The sequence below is a fragment of the Mobula birostris genome, chromosome 4, assembly GCF_030028105.1.
Source record: "Mobula birostris isolate sMobBir1 chromosome 4, sMobBir1.hap1, whole genome shotgun sequence".
Lineage (NCBI taxonomy): Eukaryota > Metazoa > Chordata > Chondrichthyes > Myliobatiformes > Myliobatidae > Mobula > Mobula birostris.
The window spans coordinates 15,772,809-15,785,087 of record NC_092373.1 but is presented as its reverse complement, the minus strand read 5'-3'; the positions used below and the strand labels follow the sequence as shown (position 1 = coordinate 15,785,087).

General features: G+C 45.1%; 1 pseudogene; it reads right to left on the bottom strand.

Moving 5' to 3' along the window:
- Positions 1–211: 211 nt before the first annotated feature.
- On the bottom strand, positions 212–326 carry LOC140197131 (U6 spliceosomal RNA; annotated as a pseudogene).
- Between the last annotated feature and the right edge of the window lie 11,953 nt (positions 327–12,279).

The following is a 12,279-nucleotide window of genomic DNA, read 5'->3' as shown; positions in this document are numbered from 1 at the left end:
CACCACTTGTGCTGGCAGCTCGTTCCACACTTTCACGACCCTCTGAGTTCCCTTAAATGTTCCAGCTTTCACCCATGACCTCTAGTTGTAGTCCTACCTGCTTGCTCATTCCCTCTAATACCAACATGTGTTGGAATGCACATAAAACATACAGATTCCCATCGGTTTAAGTCTAAATAGGGTTTGTATTATCTCATACATAATGTCTTGTAAATTAACGGTACGACTTACAAATTTGCATTTCATTGCCGTGCAGGTGCCTTGCTAATCTTCTCTGCATTCTTTCAATCTTAGTATAGCTGTATGTGCTCCTGAAGCAAGCACAAACTTTGCCCTCATAAGTGATCAGTTAGCCCACCTGCCAGGCGAGCCCTGTCCTCCGTCATTGGTCAGTCAGCCCACCCACTGGGTGAGCCCAGCCCTCCCTCAGTGGTCAGTCAGCCTACCCGCCGTGGGAGTCCCACTCTCTGTCATTGACCAGTCAGCCCTCCAGCCCTGGGGGTCCCGCCATTCATCATTGGTCAGGAAAACTACAAAGCACTCGAAGTTTGCCCTATTTGTAACTATAAAAATGTATTCACGCAACACACACAATATGTTGGAAGAAGTCAGCAGGTCAGACAGCATCTGTGGAAAAGAGTAAACAGTCAATGTTTCAGGCTGAGACCCTTCGTCAGGACTGGAACAAAAGATGAGAAGAAGATAGGGAAAGAGGAAGAAGTAGTACAGGGTAGCAGGTGATAGGTGAAATTGGGATGGGGGTGAAGTAAAGAGTTGGGAAGTTTATTGGTGGAAGAGATAGAAGGCTGGAGAAGAGGGAATCTGAAAGGAGCGGATAATAGTCCATGGAAGAAAGGGAAAAGGGAGGAGCACCAGGTGGGTGATGGGCAGGTAAGAAGATAAGGTGGGAGTGGGAAACAGGAATGGGAATGGTGGGGGGGGGCGGGTATGCAATTACCAGAAGTTTGAGAAATTGACGTCCATGCCATCAAGTTGAAGGCTACCTGATGGAATACAAGGTGTTGCTCCTCCAAGCTGATTGTGCCCTCATCACAGTTGTAGAGTAGGCCATGGACTGGCATGTCGGAATGGAGATGGGAAGTAGAATTGAAATGGGTGGCTACTGGGAGATACTGCTTTTTCAGGCAGTTGGAGTGTAGGTGCTCGGCGAAGCGATCTCCCAATATACCTCGGGCTTCATTGATATTCAGGTACAAGAGGTCACACTGGGAACGCCAGATACAGTAGATGACCCCAACAGACTCACAGGTGAAGTGTTGCCTCACCTGGAAGGACTGTTTGGGACCTTGAATGATACTAGGAGGAAGTATAGGTGCAGGTATGGCACTTATTCACACAAAATAGACGAAATACAAACATCAAGTATTTACAAGACAGTGAACAAATTGAAAATAAATATGATTATTACTGTCTCTAAAATATTCAATTCCCCGGGGGGGGGGGGTGGAAGGGCACCGTTCCTGGAAAATTCCCCACTGTACCCATGGTGGCCACATGCTCCCTCTCCAAGGACACTGGAGCACGAACAAATCCCCAGAAGAGGGGGGCAGACAGTCGTCCCGGTCAAAGCCCTCAACTGCCTGCTGCTTGGACCCATGAAGGGCCCTCTCGGCCAGGCCCAGGAGCAAGCCAACCAGTACAGCGACCCAAACTGGGTCCCCATATATAGGAGCGCTGGAGTGAAGCTCCACCAAAACCTGAGGAATAGCCCCTTAAGATATTTAAAAATAAATAGTGTCTGCAATCTCTCATACCCCATAAACACGTGGTACACTCCCCTCCCTCTTCAGTCCTGATGAAGGGTCTCCGCCCGAAACGTTGACTGTTTGTTTCCACGGATGCTGCCCGACCTGCTGAGTTCCTCCAGCGTGTTGCTTTGACTCTTCTTCTTCTTCTTGTTTTACAGCGGTTGGCACCCAGCTTAATGGTACGTTACTGCCACCTTCTGCTCCGGAGTGTGCAATAGACTTACATTCTAAATCCCTTCACCCAATCTCACACACACACATACCCTAACCTACACTTAATCCTCCCATCTTTGGCCATCCTAGTACCCTATTCCTGCTTATCCATCATATCCTATAAGAAATCCTGTACCCCTTAAGAAAGCTAAAAATACCTTGGCCAGTGCTCGCTCACCCATGCCTAGCAACCACTTTAATGTGAATTCCTGCACCCCCAATTCCCTTAGATTAATTCTCATCATCTCTCTCCGTATCCCATACTTCCTGCAACTCAGAACTACATGTTCGACTGACTCCTCTTCCTGACATGCCTCACACAATCCTGTCTGGTGTTTCCCTATCATTTTCAATGTTTTATTTAATGCACAGTGCCCCAGCCTTAATCTAGTCCATACAGTTTCCTCACTTCTGTATCCACTACCTACCCTAGTACCTGCAACACCCTTTCGTATTTGATATAAATGCCTCCCTTTCCCCTCCCTGTCCCATCTTTCTTACCACATTTGGTTGATTTTTTCCCAGATTACACATTAATCTCTACTTCACTGATACTAATGTGCATTTCTATATTTTCTTTCTTTGCCAACTCATTAACCCTCTCATTCCCCTTCACCCCTACATGTGCTGGAACCCATAGAAATTTTACCTGACCTCCCTGATTTGCATTCTTGTAACTGACTGAAGGACTTCATAAAGTACATCTTGCCGACTGTTTGAGTGAAAAGACTTGCGAGAACTGAGGATGAATCTGATCACATCAACACTTTGACTTGTCTAGCTTTCTCCACCCATCGCAACGCAACCAACACCGCCAGCATCTCCACTGTATACACCCCTAACTTATTAGATATTCTTCTGCTGATTCCAATTTCCTTCGCTGGTATAGCCACCCCAAACCCTGTCACTTCTGTTTCAGGTTCCTTAGCACCATCCACATAAATCTGAGTATAATCACTATACTTTTCCATCACATGACAGTTATATGCACTTACCAAATCAGCTTTCTATTTTCCTTTCCTTTTTACCTCTAACAAATGCCAGTCTATGTCAGGCCATACAAGCTTCCATGGAGCTACAATCGGATAAACTACTGAAGGACTTATCCTTAGATCAAGCACTCCACATTCTTTAGCAATGTCTTTCCCTACCTGACTAAAGTTCTCCCTCTGAAACCTCCCATTTTCCCAGCACTCCTGCAACACTCCTTTTGCAGGGTGAGAATCATTGTGCCCCTGCAAATTAGCCCAGTAGTTTGCAATCAATTGCATCCTTTTTAGTTCCAAAGGCATTACTCCCACTTCTACCTGTAGGGCTGATACTGGTGATGTTTTAAAAGCCCCACTGCACACTCTCCACACTCTCAAAGCCTGAGCTTGAATCACATCCAGTTTCCTTATGAGACCTTGCTGCTGATCCATATGCTATATTTCCATAGTCCAACACAGATCTCACTAAAGCCACATACATTCTCTTCTACGCTGAACAACTTGCTCCCCATTCTCCACAAGTCAAAGATCTCATCACATTTATTACTTTTTTACATTTCTCCTCAACTTTCCTGATATAGTCTGCCCATGTTAATCGTGAATCAAATATAACTCTCAGAAATTTAAATGATCCAACCCTTGCTAATTCAATCCCATGCATCCTTAACTTCTTCCCTACCTCAATTCTTTTCCTGGTGAAAAATACAGTTTGAGTTTTTTCTACTGAAAATCTACATCCCCAACTCATAACCCTACCCCACCACTTCCATCAATTGCTTCTAGTAGTTTCCTGATTATATGCTCCATGTTCCTGCCTCTTTTCCACAAGGCCCCATCGTCCGCAAACAGTGGCCTACCTATATCCACTGGTACCTTTGTGAAGACATTATTGATCATAATGATGAAAAGTAACGGGCTAATCACACTACCTCGAGGTGTGCCATTTCCCACAATGCATTGTTTTGATCATTCTGATCCAATCCGAACTTAAATTTTTCCACCAAACAAAAAATCTTTAATCCAGTTAAAAACTCTCCCACCAACCCCCATCTTATGCAGTTTAATTAACAATCCTTCCTTCCACATCATATCATAGGCTTTTTCTATGTCAAAAGACACTGCAACTGCTGACTCTTTATTTGCCTGGGCCTTTCTTATTTCAGTCTCTAACCTTATCACTGAGTCCATGGAATTCCTTCCCTTTCTAAAACCACTCTGATAACTTGCCAGCATTCCCCCCTTCTCAAGCTCATACGATAACCTTTCTGTTATCATCCTTTCCATTATCTTGCATACATTTGATGTTAATGCTGTTGGTCTGTAGTGAGTGGGTTTTGACAGATCCTTGCTGGTTTCCTTATTGGAATTACTATTGCTTCTTTCCATGCACTTGGTAATCTTCCCTCCTCCCACACTCTGTTATAAAAATGCAGCAACTTCAAGAGCGCTCCTTCTCCTAGATTTTTTAGCATCACAGAGCATATCAGCTCTTTCCCTGGGGAGGTTGGTCTCGATCTCTTATTGCTCTCACCATTTCTGCTAATGTAAATGGATCATCAATTACATCATCTGTTCCTTCCCTTTTGTTTAACACACCTGGGTGTTGACTCATTGTTCTTTCCCTTCTCCTTCTCCCTTCTTCAGACAAGTTTTGCCATTCCCTTCTCGCAATTCCTCCGTCTCCGCCGCATCTGCTCTCAGGATGAGGCTTTTCATTCCAGGACAAGGGAGATGTCCTCCTTTTTTAAAGAAAGGGGCTTCCCTTCCTCCACCATCAACTCTGCTCTCAAACGCATCTCCCCCATTTCACGCACATCTGCTCTCACTCTATCCTCCCGCCACCCCACTAGGAATAGGGTTCCCCTGGTCCTCACCTACCACCCCACCAGCCTCCGGGTCCAACATATTATTCTTCGTAACTTCCGCCACCTCCAACGGGATCCCACCACTAAGCACATCTTTCCCTCCCTCCTCTCTCCGCTTTCAGCAGGGATCGCTCCCTATGCGACTCCCTTGTCCATTCATTCCCCCCCATCCCTCCCCACTGATCTCCCTCCTGGCACTTATCCTTGTAAGCGGAATAAGTGCTACACATGCCCTTACACTTCCTCCCTTACCACCATTCAGGGCCCCAGACAGTCCTCCCAGGTGAGGCGACACTTCACCTGAGTCGGCTGGGGTGATATACTGCGTTCGGTGCTCCCGATGTGGCCTTTTATATATTGGCGAGACCCGATGCAGACTGGGAGACCGCTTTGCTGAACACCTACGCTCTGTCCGCCAGAGAAAGCAGGATCTCCCAGTGGCCACACATTTTAATTCCACATCCCATTCCCATTCTGACATGTCGATCCACGGCCTCCTCTACTGTAAAGGTGAAGCCACACTCAGGTTAGAGGAGCAACACCTTATATTCCATCTGGGTAGCCTCCAACCTGATGGCATGAACACTGACTGGCCTGCTGCGTTCACCAACTTCCACTAATGCCCCACCTCCCCCTCGTACCCCATCCGTTATTTATTTTTATACACACATTCTTTCTCTCTCTCTCCTTTTTCTCCTTCTGTCCCTCTGACTATACCCCTTGCCCATCCTCTGGGTTCCTCTCTCCCTTTGTCTTTCTCCCCAGACACCCCGTCCCATGATCCTCTCATATCCCCTTTGCCAATCACCTGTCCAGCTCTTGGCTCCATCTCTCTCCCTCCTGTCTTCTCCTATCATTTTGGATCTCCCCCTCCCCCTTTTAAATCTCTTACTAACTCTTCCTTCAGTTAGTCCTGACGAAGGGTCTCGGCCTGAAACGTCAACTGCACCTCTTCCTAGAGATGCTGCCTGGCCTGCTGCGTTCACCAGCAACTTTGATGTGTGTTGCTGCATATTATGGGTTCTTTTAACTAGCCTGAATGCTCCATTTTTGCTTTTTTACAGCCTGCCAACATTCCTCTGTCCACCATGGTACCAGTTTTCTATTCATCCTATTTTTACTCCTGGGTATAGATCCTTCTGCTGCCATAATAATTGCTGAAGTCACCTGACTGTTTAATTCATCTATATTTCCAGAAATGTCAATCCTTGTCAATGCTTCTTGACTCAACTTCTGAAACTTACCCCAATCTGCTTTTCCAAACACCCACTTTGGGATTCCGCCACCTGGTCTTACTTCAACGCTTTCACCCGCTGAACATAAAACTGGGTAGTGATCATTGCCTACTGCTGAAGCAGTCCAAACTCCCCAGTTACTAACTCCAGCCAGGGTATTAGACACTAACATAATATCTAATACTGACTCAGTTCCTGTTGTTATGTCTATCCTTGTGCCTCTACCATCATTCATACACACCAAATCCCTTTCTTCCCTCAAATCTTCAATTACCTTTCCATTTCAATATGTAATTAGACTCCCCCCATATTGTACTGTGAGCATTGAAATCTGCACACCACACTGCTTTGTCTGTTTTGTCCTTGTATCCTTAATAGGCTGTCCAAATCCAACCTTTTACATATATTGTAGTAGTTAATTATAACCACTTCCTCCCCTCTCTCCCACACTTCCACCACTACGTATTCCTGATCATCTCCTTTTTCCAGTACCCTATATGGTATACCTTGCTTGATTAACATAGCACAACCCCCTCCTCCCCCTAGATTTCTATCTTTCCTTATCATTGTATACCCATTACCACAAAGTCTGAAGTTGGTTTCAACCAAGTTTTCTGAATACACACTACATCTGGTTATACAACCATTTCTTAAATAAAGTGCTTGAATTACTGGCTATTGGCCAGTAAGCTCCTTGCATTCCTTTGCAAAAGAATCACCATAACTAGTATTAACCAACCCATGACACTTCCTGGCTTGACTGATTAGTGAGGTTCTCCCTCACTTCTTCCCATGTCAGTCCTATTGACCCTAAATGGTTCACTGCTGCTTTTACCACCAGCTGAATTTTGTCACTTTTTGACTTTTCCTCAGTCGTACTATTATTCACTCCTGCAATGAATGTTACTAGAGCCTTTTTGTCCACATAAATCCTGTGATTTATTCTTTGTTGCATCTCTCGCATCCCTATTGCCCCCTGTTCATTAGGAGCATTATTCTGTTCTCTTGACAGTCTTACAGCTTCTGCATAAGTGAGCTTTCTTTTCACTCTTATTTCTTGAATTTTATTCTTCCGTCTCACAACCTCAAACCCACTGTATGCCACAGTATGAGCTCCTCCACAATTGCAGCATTTTGGTTGCACTCCTGTTCTGCACTTTCCATATTCATGATCACCCCCACATCTAGCACATCTCCTCTGCCTTTTACAGTTTTTAGCCATGTGTCCAAACCTTTGACAATTATAGCACCTCACTGACTTTGGCAAATACACCCTTACTGGGTAACTCATGAAACCAAGGAACACCTTCCTTGGCACACTTTCTTCTTCAATTCAGTCAATACTGTTTCACTTCCCTTTTGCATTCCCTCCTTTGTTGTTTTCAGTCTTTGAACATTCCTTACTTTTCCTCCTTTAATATTCCGCTTTAACTCCTCCATATTTATACTCATTGGTACGCCCGTGATCATGCCTTTACATCCACCACCATTCTGTGCTCCCACCCTCCCTGTGTATTCCACCTTGCATTTTCCTATCTCTTTTAGCTTGAGTGCTTTCTCAAGTTGTTCCTCATTCGCACATCTTACCAACAGCTTGCCATCATTAAGGGCTTTTACAAATGCTATTTCCCCTATCTTATTAGCCAGAGTTGTTAGCACAAACGGGTTAATTTTCTTCATGTTTCCTTGAGCCTTCTCATTAAACCTAACTATAATAACATCTTCTCTCTGAACTTGTTCATCTTCCTCCCTTTCAGAGCTCTCTCCACTATCACTTAATATTCATTTATTCCCTTCATTCATCCGTCCCCTCACTATCTCCTCATTCCCTTTATTTCTCCCTTCACAATAATCCATTTCTCCCCAGCTGCCTATCTCTGATCCCGCTCCTTCTTCACTCTCTTTCCCTCAAACCCAACCCCCCAGCTTGTCCACCATTACCGGACCCGCGCCACCCCACCCCCTCCCAGCAATTCCCGCTCTTTCCCGTTCTTCCCTCATTCGCGCATGCGTCCTCCTTAACCTCTGCCTCCTGCAACGACGACGATCGAGTTTGGCGCCATGCGTTCCCCCTGCGACGCCTCCCGTTCGGAGCTTGCTTCGACCCCAACATCTGCCGAGTATTTTGTGTTCAGGTGGTACACTGACTCCTCCCGGCCATAGAATGGACAGCTGGGCGGGGTGTCAGTGAATACCCTATGCAACACCTTCCACGCCAGGTCCCGTGGGGGCAGAGGAGATTTTCCCCCCGCCTCTGGATGGTGAAACAGACCGCCACGGGGAGTCTGGTCGGCAGACGAAGTGAGGGGTGTATAGGAGCAGCCCGTAGAAGCGCCGCCCCGGCCCGTCACGGAGAGGGACGGTGGACATCGCGGCAAGGCGGCTCCCGTCATGTGGAACCCTCTCCCGGGCCTCGGGCCCGATGAGGCGTTCCGGCTGACCGGTTATCAACGCAGCAGGGACCCCTCCACACTTCCGAGCCTCCTCGGCACCCACTGTGATGGGATGAGGGCCAGTCCCCCCTCACACCCTGACTGGATGCCCTCCGTCATTGGTCAGGTAAACCGCCAACCGCTCGAACTTCGCCCTCGTCGGTGGTCAGTTAGCCCGTTCGACCCGCGAACCCTCCCCTCCCCTCCCCTCCCCTCCGGTCAGTCGGCCCTTTCGCCTCGGGTGCCCCGTCTCCCCTTCACTGGGTAGGGTGCAGGACGACAGGACTGGGCAGATTAATTCAGTATAGACTAGATGGGCCGAAGGGCCTGTCTCTGCGCTGCGCACCGTTCCTGTTTTCCGCGAGAGGCGTTATTACTTTGTATAGGAAATGTATTAACTTTACACCAGATTCAAAAACGGGGCACAGAGTGTATTGCACGACTCTGAATGTGAGGAACACAACAACCTGTTGCAGATTTCTTGAATTTATCTTGTATGAATAAAGCTTACATGTGCAAATTTAGAAAAAATTTAAATAGAATGCACAGACAATAAAGTACAGAGGGACAGATGTTTTTACCAATGACAACTCTATAACATGAGTTTGAAGGGACAGCAAGTAGTCAGGAAGGTGAAAGTGATCATTGTAAAGGCGTTAGAGTTTAAAGTATTGTCACATAAAGGGGGTTTTGAAATCAAACTGGAATTTTGATGTTTAAAATTACACAGACCAGCACTGAAAGCAGACCAGAAGAGATACAGTGGACTAGTTCAAGGTTGCCCTCCCCTGAGGGGCTAAAAATCATTCCATCTGTATTGTTTGGAATTTAGATAAATAAGGGGTGATCACACCATCAACCAGTCCCAGCTCCCTCTCTCACCTCAGCCCAGTTACTATCTGGTGTTCAGTGTTTTCTGTGGCTCCTCACTAAATGTTGACTCTGCCTTTGACAGAAAGTACATTGTTCACAGTCTTGACACCTTCCTGTAACAAACCCCTACCATCCATACACCTATCCAGATTATCTTGAATGTTGAAATCGAATCCACTTCCGCTGGCAGCTTTTCCATACTCTCACCACTCTCAGAGTGAAGAAGTTTCCCCTCATGTTTCCCTTAAGCATTTCACCTTTCTCCCAGAATCCATTGTCTCTAGTTCTAGCCTCACTGAACCTCAGTACTGAGTACTGATAACATGAGTTGTAAAGATTCCAAAAATTGGTAGGTTGAGAATGAAATTATCCATGCTAGTTTAGGAGTCCAGTGGTTGTAGTTTACCAGCTGTGCCTGAACCTGGTTATGTTGGATAACCAGGCTTTTGTGCATTCTGTCAGATGGCAGTAGGGAGATGATAGTATGGGTGGTGGGGATCCTTGATAATGGATGCTGCGTTCTTACGGCAGTACTCCATGTAAATGCCCTCAATGGTGGGGAGAGCTTTGGCTGTGATGGACTGGGGTGGATCTACCACTTAATGCAGCCTTTTCTGTTCCGTTAACCTGTGCCCTCTAGTTCTGGACTCTCCTGCCCCGGGAAGAATTTTTGAGCATCTACCCTTGAAATCCCCTTCTTTGTGTGAAATTTATATTGAATTTATTGTTTTTTTTTGTGAATGGTGCCTATCTGAAGCTCTGTGACTGTGATAATGCAAGTAATTTTCATTGCACCTCTGCACAGTTGTATTGGTGCAAATGATGAAAAACTTGAATAAATTTATAAACCTTTTTAAAGTCTCTATTGCTACCAGATCCATCCTGTACGGTGGTGACCAGAACTGTACACAGTAATCTATGTCTTAACTAATGTTTTGTCTATCTTTTCCTCAATGTGAGAGGAACAAGAATGCATGTCAGTTGATGAAGGATGGGAGAAGTGTGTGGATCACCAACACAGGATGGGTTCATTGGTCTGAATCAGCTGTATTTGTGAATTTAATACTATTAAGTTCTGTTAAAATTTCCTTGCCTATTCCAGTTCCAGCACATAAGCCCCAATGCCAAATATGAGCTGTTTTGTTAATTTTATTGAGTTACATTTTAATTTCCTTATCTATTCAAGTTCCAGCATGTAGGCCCTGAGGCCAAATGTGAGCTGTTTCTGATCTTGTCTGGGGTTTCTCCTGAGCATGTTTTCCAGTACCCACGGCCCATTAAAGTTCATTCCATTACCTTCAGCTCTCTATCACTGCCACTCATTAGCAAGCGTAAGGGTGGGTTAGTAAGTCTGTGGATGACATGAAGGTTGGTGGTGTTCTGGATAGCTTAGAAAGTTTTCAAAGGATACAACAGGATTTAGTTCAAAGCTCAACATACATTTATTATCAAAGTATGTATACTTTATACAACCTTGAGGTACGTCTCCTTATAGGCGCTATGAAACAAAGTAACTCAATAGAATCCATTAAAACAGAAGAATGCTGTCAAACACCCAATGTGGAGAGAAAAAACTAATTATGCAGACAATAAAAGTAAGTAAATAGCTTTTAGAACCGAAGTTCGCAGAAGTGAGTCCACAGCCAGTCATCACTGCAGCTGATTCAGAAGCCTGTTAGTTGCAGGCCACAGCATTAGTTCAGTGCAGAGATGAGTAACCCTTGCTGAACAGTGGGTTGAACCAGCCCCGACACCCTGACCTTTCCAATCTCGTCAGGAGCTTATGTCATCCAACCTTTGGGTTGTTTACAAGAAAAAACGTGATTAATAAAGTACTAAGTTAATTTCTTTGTTTTATTTGCCACCAGCAAGTAGTCACTGACCTTCACCAGCCCCAACTTAAACCAGAAGTGTAAGATACTGAAAAGTGGCAGGTGCAGTTCATTCTGGAAAAGTGTGAAGTCATACATTTTGGAAGGTTGAAATCGAAGGTAGAATACGAAGTTAATGGCAGGATTCTTAGCTATGTGGAGGAACAGTGGGATCTTGGGGTTTACGTTCATAGATCCCTCTAGGTTGTAGTGCAAATTGATAGACTGAATAAAGAGGTGTATGGCATATTGGGTTTCATTAGTCAGGGGATTGAGTTCAAGAATTGAGAGGTAATATTGCAGCTTTATAAACTCAATCAGCTTGTGTTCCCTCCGGTAAGCAAGCACAAGATTTAAAAAGCAAGTGGGGCATTTCGGGACATTCTTCCTTTCTTCCTTTACTCACCTATCTACCGACCAACTGAAAGAATCTGTCCTTGATCCTGGTGGTACATGGTTTCTTCTGCTCAATGGGAAAGGGGAGAAGAAAGAATGTTGGGGTGGGTTGAGTCTTTAATTAATTTGGCCTCTTTATAGCAAGTATAGACAGAGTCCATAGAGGGTAAATTGGTTTCCGTGATGTGTTGTATAAGACAATGAGAAATAAAACTCCAAAACCAGGCATCTGTGCAAAAACTCAAATGGGAAACAATTCTACATTAGAACGTTAACAGTGGGTGGGGTCTTTATGCTGGCTGCTTTCATGAGGCAGTAAGAAGTATAGACAGTGAAGTAAATATTCATTACTTACTAGAATAAACCCAGCAGAAAGCTTATCGGAGTGTAAAATGAAATAGACCATAAGACAAAGGAGCAGAAGTAGGCCATTTGGTCCATCAAGTCTGCTCCACCATTTTATCATGAGCTGATCCATTTTCCTATTTAGTCCCACTCCCCCGCCTTCTCACCATAACCTTTGATGCCCTGGCTACTCAGATACCTATCAATCTCTGCCTTAAATACACCCAATGACTTGGCCTCCACTGCTGCCCGTGGCAACAAATTCCATAGATTCACCACCCTCTGACTAAA